This window comes from Anolis carolinensis, chromosome 1 (genome assembly GCF_035594765.1).
Source record: "Anolis carolinensis isolate JA03-04 chromosome 1, rAnoCar3.1.pri, whole genome shotgun sequence".
NCBI lineage: Eukaryota > Metazoa > Chordata > Lepidosauria > Squamata > Dactyloidae > Anolis > Anolis carolinensis.
Genome location: NC_085841.1, coordinates 31,987,458 through 32,004,532, shown reverse-complemented (window position 1 = coordinate 32,004,532; position 17,075 = coordinate 31,987,458). Strand labels below are relative to the sequence as shown.

The window sequence follows — 17,075 nt, the reverse complement described above, 5'->3', positions numbered from 1 at the left end:
ACTGATCCTATCCTATAATTAAATTGACTTAAGTTTAGATAGTTGGCTAAGGATATGAATACCCAAATATTGTCATGAAATGGATCTGAATAGAATATCTGTGCATTTTCATGGTGTTTCATCTGCCATCATGTTTAAGCAATGGCTTAAAATCTTAGATGTGCTTTTATTAATTTTAAGTTCAGATAGCTGTTCAAAGAACATTAAGCATTCATGGGAGTTCTGTGGAAGGCTTGTATAATGCTATTGCTATAACACCAGCAGATACATTAATAGTTTTTGCTAATGTACATTACAGAACATAAATGGTCATTCCTTCCCAATCATCTCATGAGTGGCTCTGTAGCATTGACACTCCTTTTAATTCTTGACCAAGAATGACTGGGTAGGAGTTTATTTTATTACTGCCTATTTTGTCCTGATGAGTACTATATAGTGACAGACATAGTATGAAAAACAAGGTGGCCAACTACCCCCTCCAACTCAGTCATTTAAACATAGTATATCCTTTTAAAAGTGAACGTCATCTTTTGTTTACGAAATTTTAATTTTAGTATTTTATTTTGAATTATTCTTCTATCTAGAAGCTCTACTGTTTATGCCTTTTAATTTAAAATTCTGAAACAATTTTTAAAAGTGAAAAAATTCCATTCTATTATGAATGAAGGGAAAAATCATTAAGGGTAAGAAGCATAGCCAATATATTTAAATTCACTTGCAGTACCTTTGGCAGGAGATTAACAATCCACCTGAGTAAGCAAATCAAGGGTTTGCTTAATTTCTATGGGTTCCACCAAAGAGAAATCCCTGCCCTATATTCTCACTTGCGATGTGAATCTATTACTTTCATTTTCATAGGTCTGAAAGAGTCATTTAATGGATATTTTACCTTGGCAAGAAAGTAGTCTGAAGTTGTGGCTTTCAAAGACTATTCATATTTCAGGACCTATTGAGAAAAAAAGCTTATTATTGGAAAATGCTGTTTTCTGTGCATAAAATACAATTTTCTGGGCACAAATTGTATACGTTTTCCACACAGAATGAGCTTCAGGACTGCAAAAATTCTGACCAGGATTTTACTCATTGGGTTTCCTGACATTTGAACAACCTGTTTTTCAACTTTTTTTTTTAAAAAAAAAAATCAGATATTTGTTTCATCCTTAGTTCTTTCTAACTCAGCTTGTAGCCTGAGACTACAATCCATATAGGAATAAGTAATCAAGGAACAAGATCCCGTCTGTTCTTGGAAGCTAAGCAGGATGGTCTATGATTAATACTTAGATGGGGAGATCACCAATGAATACCAGATGCTGAAGGCTATATTTAGAATCACAGAATCATAGAGCTGGAAGAGATGTTGTGGGCCATCTAGTCCAACCCCCTGCCATGCAGGAAAAGCACAATCAAAGCACCCCAGACAGATGGACCTCCAGCCTCTGTTTAAAAACCTCCAAGGAAGGAGCTTCCACCACACTCTATGGCAGAGTTCCACTGTTGAACAGCTCTTACAGTCAGGAAGTTCTTCCCAATGTTCAGGTGGAATCTCCTTTTCTGTCATTTGAACCCATTGCTCCAAGCCCTAGTATCCAGGGCAGCTGAAAACAAGCCTGCTCCTTCTTCTTTGTGGCAAACTTTCTAATATTTAAACATGGCGATCATGTATCCTCTCAACAGGCTAAACATGCCTAGTTCTTTAAGATGCTCCTCATAGGGCATGGTATCCAGATCTCTGATTATTTTAGTCAACCTCCTCTGGACACCTTCCAGCTTCTTTAATATCTCTTTTAAACAGATTTGGACACAGTATTCCAGGTGAGGTCTAGCCAAAGCAGAATAGAGAAGTACCATGCCTTCCCTCGATCTAAACACTATAATCCTTTTGCTGCAGCCTAAAATCCCATTGGCTTTTTAAGATGCTGCATCACACTGTTGGCTCAGGTTCAACTTGTTATCCACTAAGATTCCAAGGTGTTTTTCAGATGTACTGTTGTTGAGCCAGTTGTCACCCATCCTGTATCTGTGCTTAGGCATTTTTTCTGCCTAAGCGTAGTATCTTACATTTGTCCTTGTTGAAATTCATTTTGTTAGTTTTGGCCAGCTTTCTAATTTGTTGAGGTCATTTTGAATTCTGATTCTGTCTTCTGAAGTATTAGCTATCCTTTCAAATTTGGTGTCCTCTACAAACGTGATAGGCACACCCTGTAAACCTTCATTTAAGTCATTAATAAAGATATTGAACAGCACCGGGCCCAGGACCAAACCCTGCGGCACTCCACTAGTCACTTCTTTCCACAATGAAAATGAACCATTGGTGAGTACCCTTTGGGTTCTTCTTTTTTCTACTGACATAACCAAAGAACCCCTTTTAATTGTTTTTAATCTCTCTGGCAAGCTTGAGCTCATTTTGCGCTTTAGCCTTTTGGATCTTTTCCTACCTATGTTGGTTATTTGTTTGAATTTGTCTTTGTTGATTTCCCTCCCTTTCCATTTCTTGAACATATCCCTTTTAAATCTTATCTTAGTAGAAAGTTCTTTGGACATCAATTTTGATTTCTTTAGGCTTCTCTTATTTTTCTCTTTGTTTGCACTGTTTGCATTTGTACTTTCATTATCTCTGTTTTAAGAAACCCCCATCCATTATTAACTTGCTTCTCTTTAAGCATTCCTATTCATGGAATCACACTCAATATTTCCTTAAATTTCCTGAAGTCAGCTGTCCTAAAATCTAGAATGCATTTCTGACTTCTCTTAGTTTTGTCTTTCCTCTGTATCACGAACTCCAGGAGCACATGGTCACTCCCATCTAAGGATCCCACAACCTCCACTGCATTTACTGGGTCCTCAATGTTGGTTAGGATCAGATCTAGAATAGCTGATTCCCTTGTTGCATCTTCCACCCTCTGGATGAAAAAAATTATCAGCAAGGCAAGTGAACTTTGTTGAACTTTGTACTCTTAGCAGAATTTGTTTTCCAACAAGTATCAGAGTAGTTGAAATCTCCCATTACAACTATATCTCATCATTTTGCATATTTGCTCATCTGTTCAAGGAAGACTTCATCCAGGTCTTCAGCCTGGCTTGGAGGTCTGTAATAGTCACCCCCAACTACATCTTTCTCAGCTCTTTTTAAATCTTTGTCCAGATTCCTTCATCCTGACTGTCAGGATTTAAGTCCTGCATCTCTTCACATGTGTAAACATAGATTGCTACATCACTCCATTTACTTGTTGGTCTATTTCTCTGAAATAAGTTATACCCACTCCATTGCTATGTTCCAATTATACGACTCATCCTACCAGGTTTCAGTTATGCCTATTACATCATAACTGTTTTGTTGTGCTAAGAGTTCCAGTTCATCTTGTTTATTTCCCATGCTCTGTGTATTAGTGTAGAGACATCCAAGCCCATGGTACATCCCCCCTGGCTGGTTATTTGAGATTACTGTGCTCTTGCTCCTTTGTCCAACTCTCTCTTTGGACTACAGAGAAAGAACTGCCATAACCTCCTCTGAGTACTTCTGAGTATTTCTTGTCTAAGCAAAGCTGATGAAATTCATGAAGTCACCATACATTGATTTGAAGACACATATACATATAACAGTTCATACAGGAGTAAACTGATCTGGTTCCAAACCTGATTCCAAAACATAGCCTGACCCCAAACCATGTAGTGCTCTAGAAATAAGAGCCAGCATTTGGAATTGTGTTTGAAACAAATTGGCACTTGTTGCAGTTTCTGCAGGAACAAACCAATGTGACATAATCAACTAGAAAATAATCTGGACACCAGCTCAAGATACTGAACACTACCAAAAACAATCTTGTGTCGAGTATGTTGAAGTTGTCTGAGACATTCAATATCTCCAAAACAATGGCAATTGAATAATATGAAGATGAATTAAAAACTTAATTGATGAATGGTCAAATTAAAAGTGAATTATGTATTATCTATAAATCATTAGCCGTAATCCCGACAAAAATCACAAGAGTAAATATTAAGGTTGTTTGCCACATATAGCTAGTTAGTTCATCATCAACTTTAGTGCTCAAAGCATTTTTATTGTAGTAGTAGTAGTAACTGTTTTCCTCCGGGTTATCTTCCAACATCTCCTCCAAGAACCTCTTCATTGGATGCATTCATCTTGAGAAGGGTGGGCTCGAAAAGGGACCTCTCCAGAGGAAGCAGATTAATCCAAGACTCTTGCATTGGTTCAAATAGAATTATCAAGGGAAAGGGGGTGGGAAAGAGGGAAGAGCTCACGAGAAGGGAAAGTGAACTCTCCTAATCCTATTAAACGCAGTAGCATGTTTCTGTGGACCGCAGGGAGAGATTAAGCACAGGAAAAGGGATAAGTGCTGCTTCAGTTTCACTAAACTAATGTGACAACTTGTCATTGGAAATCTTTACAGCTTGTTAGTAGATGACTAGCTGATTCAGATATGTTTTCTACCATTTCCTTTGTGTCTAGGGTGGATTGCCCCCAACCTTTCCTGTCCCTTTCTTATCTAGGCAACTTCATTTTGTTTTGTTTTTTAAAATTTTAAATCCTTCATGTCTCCTTCAAGTCAAAACATTTAACTTGCTTTAATCAATATTTTGTTTTGAAGATGTCCCTTGACCTTTTGTTTGGGCAAATTTAACCTTCAAGGGCATCTCATTCATTCATTAACCGAATGATACTGGATTCTGCTTCCCTTTCTCTGTGGCATTGCTGGATTATAAACAGAGCTTGGAAAGCTGTTTTTTTAAAAAAAACAAAACAAGTAATTTGTTCATGATACTCATGACAATGTTTGAAGAGAAATTGGTTGGTGTTATTCAATCCAATGTTGTTGTGTTTTACAAAAATAACTTGCTACATTATTTGTAGTACTGCTTGTTATGCTTCTTTTCCTTTCCAGGTTTTTTTTCTTTCTGGAGAGGAAAATGTCTTTAGGTTTGGTAAGAAAACAGCATAAGACTTCAACGTATCTATCAAAGTGCCTCCAAAAGTGCCATTTCAAAGGAAACCTACAAACGATTACTAAGAACATTAGTTGATTACTTATTACATCAATTACAGTTACCTATTACAACAACTAGTCACTTTGCTCTTGTTAGGCTACTGCAGAAATATGACTGTGACACATTCTGATTTATACCCTAAAGCAGTGGTTCTCAACCTGTGGGTTCCCAGGTGTTTTGGCCTACAACTCCCAGAAATCCCAACCAGTTTACCAGCTGTTAGAATTTCTGGGAGTTGTAGGCCAAAAACATCTGTGGACTCCAGGTTGAGAACCACTGTCCTAAAATAACTATTTACAGGTTAACTTTGTTATATATTATAACATATTATGATTAGGAAATGTTCCTTTCCCCAATTAATGCTAGTAAGGAGTATTGTTCTTCAGAGTGTGCAATGATGGCCACTGGAATGTGTATAAGGAAGGAAAACACATTAACTTGTGTAGATGAGCAGGTGAGTAACTTCTTTGGAAACATACACATCTCTTTTTTCCCCTCCACACCCTCCCTCAGCCTATACATTCCCCCTCCTTCTTCTCCATTCTCCCTCTTCTACCACCAAAGGCGTAATTGTTAGATAAATGGAAAAAAACATTTTACAACATTAAAGGGAAGACTGTTTAGAAAAGGAAGGCCCTGCTGAGGTGTAGAGGAAGCCTGTTTATTAACTCTGGACACCTCTTATCTGAGGCAGCTCCAGATGGATCCCCCCTTGGTAATTCCTGCTCAATGCCAAGTGGGGTTAAGCAGGGTAGCCACCTTGACTTGGCCTGAAGTTTGCCAGGAGATCAGAGACTCCTGCTGGAGAGAATTTACTGTTTGCTTTTATTTTCCTTCTTGGTCATTTTTTCCCCTTTCATTAAGTGCTTGTCGGCAGTAGAGCCTTTTTTTTTTTTTTTTTTTACACATAAACCCATGTCAGATGGCTGATGAGGCCTGTACGAGAACAGAAGTGTTGCCTTTGTGTTTGCTTCAGACCAAGAAGAATGTGCTGGAAACAGGACTGGCATTAACTGTATATTCTAGTTATCCAAAGTATTAGAAAAGGTATAACTCAGACTAAAAGGGCACGTGCATAGATTGACTTTTCTGGCTGCAAATTGCTTACTGTTTGGTCTGGGGGCAGCTTTTGATTGAAAGATAAAGTTGTCCAAATCTGTCAATAATTAACTGTCAACCAATTAATAGTTTCGTAACACATCAAGTTCTTTTCCTAAAGGTTCAGGCTTTCCGTGGGAAAAAGAATGAGCAAGTAGACTGTTCTTATTTCACCCTTGTATAGTCACAATGGAAGTGATTTTCTCCACTTTGTGGAGCCAGGAGTGGAAAAACATGCATTTCTTTGAAAAAATATTCAAAGATACATTGTACTTTCACCTTAAATAAATACTTTTACAATGTAACAAATTGCAGCACTTGGGGAAAAAAGTAAGCAGACATCTTCAACTAGGAATAAAAGGGGGTAGTAAATGTGAAAATGGAAGAGACAAAGAGTTCAAAGGCACACAAAACACAATACATGGTTTCATGCAATCCTCACGCCTGAGAAAAGCTGTTACTGATGGATGACGATTATTCGGTTCTTTCAGAAAGGCAGATAAGAAGAACAGGAACCAATACCCATCTCCAGCCCTCCCAATGGCTTGTGCACCCTCCCAGCATCCAAATACCTCAATTTTCCTATATAACCCCTTTAATGGCAGCTATAATGGATATAGCATGTCTTTGCATGTTTTTAGTTGGTCTCGGATTCTGCATGGGCTTTGTGGTGTGTGTTGGGTGTTTAGGGAATATATTTTTACATCAGCTGAGGCCCCTCCCACCATCTCCAACTGACGCTCGGGTGCCAGAGCTAAGAGGGGGCCATGAGGACAGTTCCATCTTGTCTTTTTACATCAGCTGAGGCCCCTCCCACCATCTCCAACTGACGCTCGGGTGCCAGAGCTAAGAGGGAGCCATGAGGACAGTTCCATCTTGTCTCTTTACATTAGCTAGAGGCCCCTATCCGCAATAACATGCTATGCAATTTTTATATCTGGAGCAGAATGAAGAAGGCGGGGCCGGGAAGACATCTTTCCACCATGTCTCCTGTATCAATTTAATGATATAATGATATATAATAATATTATACTACACTAATATTATAATACATTGTATATACATGTAATATTAATAATAATATTATGATGTAATACAATGTAATAATAATTATCATTGACTATTAAAATTGTATATTTATATTACATGCAATATTACTAATAATATTGCGATATAGTTGTATAATATAATGTATGTATATATACTTGTAAACCGCCCTGAGTCCCCTTCGGGGTGAGAAGGGCGGTATATAAATGTCGCAAATAAATAAATAAATAAATAAATAAATAGGGACTAGTGCAAGGTTTCAAGGCTATAGAAGTGAGATGCCAGTGTATCTTGTGGGCTGTTGTCTTTTGCCTCCTGCTCTTTCTGTGTGTATACAGTAGACTGAGTCAACTGGCACTCGTGGAGATTCACAGATGAGGGATAAATGTAGTTTCTGGTTACTTGAGAGCTATTATTAAAAATAGGCCTAACTAATATTATACCCCATACTGTACCATACCAGAAACTCTGTACTGAAATACAGTAATGAAAAGCAAATTAAAACAAATAAGGACAAACTCAACTTAAACTTACATATCAGCTAAAATTGATTTAATTTTAATTTTAATATAAAGTTATTTCTTCATTGTTTGGTGGTTGCTTGAGAGTTCCAGTTGCTTGAGTTCCAGTTAACGGAGAGTACCAAATTACATGTGGAGTTATGATGGACCCTGAATTTCTGAGTGTTTCCTTAGGCAAGGTATGCCTACAGGTGATTCTTAAAAATAGCTTACAACAACTAGTATTCATTGATGGTCTCTCACCTAAGTACTAACCAGGGCTCACCTTGCTCTGCTTCTAAGATCATATGGCATCAGATATCTTTAGAACATGCATGGACAAACTTCATCCCTCCAGGTGTTTTGGACTTCAACTCCCACAATTCCTAATAGCCTATTGGCTATTAGGAATTGTGGGAGTTGAAGTCCAAACACCCTAAGGATCAAAGATTGCCCATACCTGCTATAGAATATTTAGGACTTTATTGCATGAGGGAGGCAAATCCGGCATTGAAGTAGGATCTTTATCAAACTGTCTCTGTCACAAAACACTTTGGTTATGCTGCTACCAATCTGCCTCCTCCTCATGATTAATCTGCCCCCTCTTATTGATGAAAAAAACTTTTCAATAGCTGCAAATACCACATATTATCTACCTTGTGAGGTGGGACATTCTGTTTCTGTGCTGGCATGCTGGCATTGAAGCGACATTGTAAGGGAAAATCCTCTTGCTCTCTTACTTTTTCCTCCCTCCCCCTCACTATTCCCAAGCTAGTAATTTTTAAAAAATTCAGTAGCATTTGGCTCTTTTTTAATTAATTGTAGATGCAACAGTGAAATTACTTTTAAAATTTTAAGAAGAAAAACTACGAAGTAGCTTAACTGTAGGAAGGCAGGATTATGAGGGTTTGTGGACGTTTGAGTACAAGACCATGGATTGGCACAGTTACACAAATAGAGAAAGGTGCAGTAAAGAGGGCACTCATCCCAGTATGTAGTCACCATTGGTTATTGTACAACTGTCATGGAAATATAGCTTTGTGTGATAAGGTCCTTAGCCCATCATAATACCTGTTCTGTGCTTGTGTGTGTCTTTCTGATCTCCTTTTAGAATTGGTGTATGTGAAATTATGTAAAGTTAAATGTAGGTATCCTTTCACAGGATTAACTTTGGGAGATTCAAAGAATAGAGAAAGCAATTTTAACCTTCTCCCCTGTTATGCTCCCTATGAACCCCTCTCACAACTCTTATTTACATCAGAAGGGCAGTCTCCAGCAGAGGGAGCATTTTAGGCAGGGGTTTGTGTGGTTCTGATACTGTATAGATTCCTTCTGCTAATTTTATTTTTTTAAATGGCTTTCACAGAGTTAATAGACTAAATTGCTCCAATTAGACCCATTGAATCCTCGAGATTTACCCTGGAGTTTGCTCACCATTAGCACTAGTTGGGATAACTAATTGTAGCTATCTAGTTTGATTTTCAGGGATGCAGAAGGAAGGCACTGAATGTAGGAACAGCTGTCAGGAAGCACTTGGTACAATAGTCCACAGAAAGGGAACCAAAGGGACACCAAATGTAGAGAAGTCTGAGGTATATTTCTTAATAAATGACCTTGGGGATGATCTACATTAATATTATTTTGTGTTACAGTTGCTTTTTAGTTGATTTTTTCTTGCTTTAAAAATCTATTAATTTGGACACCATTTTTATTTTATTTTATTCCAGATTATGTTTTAAATGTGTTTTAACTATGATTTTAAAATGATATTTTTTATTATTTGACTTTTGTAAAACAAGAGTTTAACTGATTTTTTAAAATGACCCAGTATGGCGTAGTGATTTGGCTACTGGACTATGACTCTGGGGACCAGGGTTCAAAGCCCCCCAACTTTGGAATTTATTTTCCTGTAGTAGTCCTGCACAATACTATGGAATCCCTATAAAAGGACAAAAGAACCATTTTTGTTGTTTGCTATATATCCTGTTCTTGCATAGCTGTGAAGGTGCACAGTCACTTAGCAGACTTATGAAAAGCAATTGACAACAAGACCTGCTATGCTGTATCAGTGTCACTTTTGCAACTGAATATTGTACTTTGTCCTTACACACTGTCAACACCACCAGATTTTCGTGCAATTGCAACAGAGGAACAAATATGAGTGGTTCTACACAGACAATATAATGCAGTTTGGAGGTGGATTAAAGTAAGCCAGTTTCGCTGTGCAGTGGCTACAGAAACACCCCAGGAACTGATTCAAGATTGGGATGGTAGCCAGCTGAATGTGGATTGGAATTGAACCTAGGAATTGCAGTATCTACAACTAGACAGCTTCAGATGCACTGAAATGCATATCCATATCTGTTTGGACCATAGCAGGGCACAGGAAATGAGAACAAAAGGGCAGAAAGTGAGAAATCTCATGCGAATGATGTGATTTCCTCTCCCAGGAGCTCTTGATCCCGCCTGCTTTGCAAGCTCTGCTGGCGGGGACGAGAGACAGGGCCTTCTCAGTGGTGGCCTCTCAGCTGTGAAATTCCCTTCCTAGTGACATTAGATCAGCCCCTTTCCTTCTAGCCTTCAGAAGGAAAGCAAAAACTTGGCTGTGGGATCAGGCTTTCTGTGATTAGTACAGTTCAATAATAGACTTGGAATTATGTATAATTGATGAGGGAACGGCCTTGGACTATGATTTTCGGAGACTGTGATTTTAATATTAAATGTAATGTTTATAAATGTTTAACATGTATTATTTTAAATGTAATTTATTCTACACTTCTGTTTGTATGCGTTTTAAGGCATCTAATAAAGAAAGGTGGGGTAGAAATAAGGTAAATAAATAAATATTTACCTTCTAGCCAGCTATGTTTTGGTATTGTTAAAAGTGCTTCAGCGTCAATGAAGTCCTGACAAGCACTCCACATTTTTTGGTCTCAGATTCGAGCCCTATGTGGCATATACTCTGATTGTTTACAACACATTACCTGGCCTTCTCTGGGCTATCTAGTGAGTGTTTTTACGTACTGCTTCAGGCTTGATCTGCACTATAGCACATATTGGAAGGATTTTTCGTGGACACCCTGTCCTTCAGCTGGCTTCAAGCTGGATTATAGTGTTTGTGTAGAAGTAGCCTGTATGCGAACCCATTTTGTACAATTTGCAGCACAGAAAATACATAGTATTTAGTCCAGTGTGTCTGAATGGAAGTAGCTGTGTGGCTACAGGAGGGGAAAACATTTTAGCATGGACTGTCTGTTTCTAATAACAACCACTGCACTGGGTGACACCAGACCTACTGACATCACTGCTAACAGGATTCCAGCCCTTGATTGCAAGACCTTTTTGAGAGTGGAATAGGCTACTTTGGTGGTAGACCTTTGGAGGTCTTCAAAAGGTTGAATGGACATTTTTTAGGAGTGTGATAGTTTGATAGCAGGGGTTTGGACTAGATGGTCATTGTGGTCCCTTCCAACCTTAAGATTCTATGATTCTACAAAAAACACTGCTGAAAACACTGCTTTCTATGCAGGAATCTTGTTTTCTGAAGAGCAAACAAGGGGAGGAGGTTGCAATAAAAAGTCACTTTCTCTCTTTCTCTGCAGGATAAATCCTCTGGACATTTCAATACAGCAAAAAGCTGTCTAAATATCCTAAAGGCACCAGATCCCATCTGATCTTGGAAGCTAAACAGCATCTCGATCTGGTTAGTGCTTGGACAGGAGACTGCCAACAAATATCAAGTGCTGCAGGCTATATTTCAGAGGAAGGAACTGGCAAACCCACCTCTGATTATCCTTAAGAAAACCCTATGAATTTCATGGGGTCACCATAAGTCAACAAACAGCTTGAAGGCATAGATGCACACACTGCAGAGGAACATTTGTTTTTTCTTGCAGCATTTGTAATTGTTCATCTTTACATACAGAGATGGAATAGTCAAGGATTTATATCCCGAGTCTCAGGTAGAAGGGGGATAGAAAAGGAATATGATTGTGAAGGAAGATATAAATTAGTGAATGGGATATTGTTCAATAGGTTCTATTTTAATATTTTGTAATGTATTTGCTTGTATAATTGAAAGGTTTTTTTTAAAAAAAAATCCATGAAAACCATAACCACCAGCATAGATCTTCCAATCAAGTAGCTAATGTTCTGTTCATACAACCCAGCCATACGTAATACTAGCAATACAAGGTGATTCTGGAATTTGAGAATGTATTATAAATTAGATAGAGAACCCCGTTTGTTTGGAAATGGCTCCTTATTTTTGTGTACCAATGTAACCTATCCTAGGCTGGATGGAAAAATCCAGCTGGAAGCTAGCAAAATTTATACAATTAGAATCCAGCTTTCTTCAGTGTTTCTCTTTTCTTTTATTTATTTATTTTCTTCTTTCTTCTTTCTTTTCCCCCTCCTCCTTTTCTCTCTCAACATAGCCTTTTTGGCAAGGCTTCTATAGTTCTCTGTCTGGAATTTTTTTTAACAGCCCTTCCCGGGAAGAAAGTGATATTTCTCTAGGGAAGGATCTGAAAACAGGCACAGTGTTTGGAACTGTGGGACTGAATTTGGCCCATAATTTATCAGCAATTTGAGAGTTTGTTTATTTTCCTTTCATTACTTCACCTTGGAGCAAGACGTTAGCCATTTTAATTTTAATTGAGATGTTCGGCTTAGCAAATGTGCACCCTCTTTATTAACCCCGACAGTGTAATTTTTCATTGTAAGGTTCTGATGCAGAGGAAACTGTGTCACTAAACCAGCTTCGCAACTCGAGCAAAAATGACAGCTTTCCTCAATCAGTTCCCTTTGTGACCTTGATTTGAACTTTATTCCCTTTCATCTGAGTACTCTTAATTAGACATTCATACTTTGACATGATGCTAATTTTTCTGGGTTTTTCTTTTCCCAGATTTCTAATTTATAATGTGTTTTTAATATGAATAATCAAGAATACTTTGCATTACATATTGTTTTGCTTGTGTCTTAGTAATTATCTAAAGTGCTACCCAGGTTTTGCAGCTTATGTAAAATGAGCAGCCACTTTTTAAGTCAAAAATAATATTTTTGACTTTTAATAATATAAATTATGTGTATATGACCAATTATCACAAAATGGACAGAGAACATGAAATACTTTGAGTCTGATTCATACAATCTCTCTGTTGAAACAACTTCATTGGTTACCAGTACATTTCTAGGCAGAACTCTGAGTGCTGCTTAGACTTTAAAACCCTATATGGCTTGGGTCCACAATATCCAAAAGATCATATTTTTGTATGTGAGCCAACCAGAGTTTTAAAATCTCCAGGGCAAGGTTTCCTCTCAAACCCACCACCATCAAAGGCACATTTGGTGAGGACATGGGGAAAAAGCCTTCTCAGTGGTTGCTACCAACTTGTGTAATTCGCTGTCTCTCTGTTTCCTTTATGCTAACACTATTTTATTGAGGCTGATCTTTGGCTCAAAATCTATGTAACAGAAGTGTTTGTAGTGGGGTTGTGTCTTTTATTTTTAAGCATGATCTATGCTTTTATATTGCTTAAATTTTGTTTTTAATTGTTTTTTGTTGTTATTGTCATATGCCTTCAAGTCATTTTTGACTTTTGATGTCTCTACCTTCTCATGGAGTTTTCTGGGGATGAGAGTATGTGATAATTCAACTTCACAAAGACTTGTCTGCACTTGCAAAAAAAAAAAGCCTGGATCCACTCCAGATGATATGCTGGATATCTGCACTGCCCTGTATATGGCCCAGTGAATCAAAGCCTGGTTTTCAGAGCTGTGCTCAAACCACTACTCCATGTTGATTCTCATTTTTAATCTACTGTTATTTAATTATTAAAACTTTTGTACTAATAGCAATTCAATCATAATGATTTTTTAAATGCTGTATATATCCTGCATAAGAAAAAAGACAGGATATAAATCAAATAAATAAACAATTCTCTGGAAGCTTTTAAGCAGAGGCAGATGGACATCTCTCAGGGACACTTCAATCATTTATTTCCACATGGCAGGGAATTGAATGGATGGTCCTTATGATCTCTTTCAGTTCTATGATTATATAAAATAATAACTAAATTTTATTCCTTTGCATTTTTCAGCCTCTTCTACTGATAGAAGAGTCCTGGGCAGGAGATCATTAGGAGTCAATAGAACATCCTTGCTTCCACATGTGAAGCTCTGGAAAGGAGCAAGATGACTGACTTCACAGACTAGCATTTGTGGGAGAAGAAAAGAGAAGACATATATAGGATTCTACTTCTCCTTTGCAATACACTGTATTTCCTTGTATATCTCATAGTTTCAGAAGTAAAACTAATGTAAGAAGTTTGCTACTGGATTCGGAGTTTGTCTTTTAATCAAAAATTACATCAAAAAGAAACTTTACACAATGGACTACTAGAAACATGATAATTTGCCTGCTGAAATGCTGGATATGGCTCAAGATACAGGAGGCTTCTGAGTATTATCTAGTCAATTAAATCCGCATCTGCCAGCATTATTGATTTGTCGGGTTTTGTTTCAAGTTGGTTGACTTTGACCTTCTTGGGGGACTGTAACATATAATTGCAGGCATTTTCATAGGAATACTCCTTTCTCTACCCTTGTTTTCCTAGGCCATCATGGCGTGGGACACAGAACAGCTTACATTCACCCAGGACAGTTCCTACTTAAAGGCCATATTTAAAAATACATCATCAATGGATTAATCCATTACTTTCACAATGAAATCAATTGATGCTTTCAACCATGATTAAAGGAAGGCTGGCTGACTAATCCTTATTCATGTCAACAATTCTTGTCTACAAGTAAAGGGCAAATAAATCTCCTGCATTCTTTGGTGGGATATATCTTTTTTATTCTTTGGTAAAATAATTCTTATTTGGATAGTAATTTGAAATGTGAAATTTTAGAACCCAGGGAAATTTTGCATAGGAAGAATTTCATAACTGTCCCTTGAAGATAAAAGAATAATGGAAGTTGCCATATAAAGAGTCAGTCTATTGGCCTTTATATTCAGTGTGGTGTAGTGGTTTAAGAAACACAGAAAGTCATCATTGGAAACCTCCAGGGAGTTAAAGTTTACAGATGCATCTGCACTATAGAATTACTGCAATTTGATATCACTTTAATGGCCATAGCTCAATGCTATGGAATCCTGGGATTTGTAGTTTGGTGAGGCACATGTACTCTTGGGCAGGGAAGGCTAAAGACATTGTAAAACTACAACTCAAGAATTCCAGCTTGTATTTGATTTATTGCTATTAAATTTATATTTAATTTATATTTATATTTAAATTGACTCTATAATTAATATGATATTGACTATTGTTACTGAAAGAAAAGGAATTAATTTCACTTTTTTTACTTCCTATTGTTTATTTAGTCATTTACCACTGAATTTCACTTTCAAACAGTAATATCATTTTATTTATATAAAAAATCAGGCTCAATAGAGAACACAACAGAGGCCAGCAAATAACAATATACATTTGTTTATATAAAAATCATGGGCACTAGAGGGTAGAACAAAAGGCTTGGGATCACATGCAACCCAGGGTTTAATGTGGCCCATAGGCCCCCATTTGTCTATGTGGTTCCTAAACTTGGTTATCCAGCTGCTTTATGCTTCAACTCTGAGAACTCCAGATTGTAAGATGAGATGACTGCGGTTTCTGAGAGGTGAAGTCCAAAGCTACTGGAGGAACAAAGTTTGGAGGATCATTGCTTTAGATAATACTCCTTCCAAAAGCTTTTGATTCTGAGTAACCACCACCCACTCTAGATCTCCTGGCGAAAATGGATTCCTCATAGTTTGCAATAACCCCTCCTTCATCCTGCCCTTTTACTTTTCTGCCACATCATGGATCCAGTAAATGTAGCATTCAGCACCAGCATGTTATAGAGGTTGGAATGCTGAACTAACATTCCAGGATAGTAAGATTTGAATTCATTCTTGGCCATGGAAGCCCACTGACTAGCCTCAGACTCAGAGAAAAGCAATGGTAAACACCATATGAACAAATCTTGACAAGAAAATTCTGTGATAAGTTTGAAGGACTTCAGAATTCCACATAAGGGATGCTCTCCCTGTTTTGGGGCTGGAAGTGTACTGTAGAAATGTGCAAGAGGTGCACAACTTTTCTGGAGAGGGGGAAGTTTTATGATGATCCTAAGGTAACCTTCCAATCTTGTTAGAAACCAAAAGTGAAGCTCATGGGGGTAATGTAAGTAATAAGTAATAAGATAAGTAATGGAACTGGTTTACCCCTGGAATTTATAAGGTTGTCCACCTTAAGTCTTCACTAGCTGATAGCCATTATTCAGTATTCTAGACCAAGATCCTTCCTCACTGTACCTGAAGATGCCAGGGAAAGACTGAATACTAGATCTTTTACAGAGAAAACATGTACAGGCAAACTTTCAGAACTTTTTCAGGAATGAATTTTTCTTTCTAGGGGAAGATTTTTCTCACTTCCTGTTATCTCACACTTGTTCTTACCTATGAGTCATTTGTAAGATGTTTGTAACTTGGGGACTGCCTGTACTTATATTTGCATCTAGGTACATAATGATATATCCTGGAGATGGGACCCAACTCTAAACATTTATGTTCATATATATCTTATACACATGTCCTAAAGATAGTTTTATACAATATTTTAAATAATTTTGTGCATGAAACAGAGTTTGTGCATACTGAACCATCAGAAAGCAAAGCTTTCACTCTCTCAGCCACCCATGTGAACAGTTCTGAAGGATTTCAGAATTCCAAATTAGGGATGCTCTCCCTGTTTTTTTGGTTGGAAGCATACTGTAGAAATGTATGAGAGAACCTGGAAAAGTGGAGGATATTTTTGGAGCATGGGTATGTGAAACCATAGATAACAAATCTATGGATAAAGGGATTGTAGTGTGATTTCAATATGCATACTATGAAAACTAGTATGGTGTATTGGGTAGAATCCCATTCTCCTACCGAACCATAAAACCTGATCATGGGCCAATCATAATCTTCCAACTCAACATATCTTCTAGGGTTGTTTTGATGATAATATGGGGAGGAGGAGAACCACATGCTTTTCCTTGAGCTCCTTGGATGAAAGATGCGATTTAAGTGTAATAAATAAACATGAGCCAAAGATTTTTGAAAGTGACTGTGACACATTGTTCAGATCTTTCAAAAAAAAAAAATCAAATGGTTTAGTTCATTGCAAAAGCTATTAATAATGCCAATAATGAGCAACTACTCAGAGCCATCCTGAAACCTTTTGACTTGAGAATAACCGTAATAAACTTTATTTATATTCTGCCCTATCTCTCCGAAGGGACTGAAGTCGGCTAGAAGTGAATCCAAAAATCATCCAAGAATTGGAATTTTTTTTGAAAAAAATCAGAAGGCACTGGATCTTTGCAACACAT

The 17,075-nt window shown here is 37.4% G+C and overlaps 1 long non-coding RNA gene across 1 annotated transcript in view; it reads left to right on the top strand.

Annotated features, from left to right (window-relative positions):
- The window catches only part of LOC134296629 (uncharacterized), a 30,118-nt gene extending 16,134 nt beyond the window's left edge, over positions 1–13,984 (top strand). Inside the window, exons 2-3 of the long non-coding RNA XR_010003425.1 lie at positions 11,252–11,352; positions 13,754–13,984. This is a non-coding gene — a long non-coding RNA (uncharacterized LOC134296629). The remainder of the gene's footprint in view (positions 1–11,251; positions 11,353–13,753) is intronic.
- Positions 13,985–17,075: the final 3,091 nt, after the last annotated feature.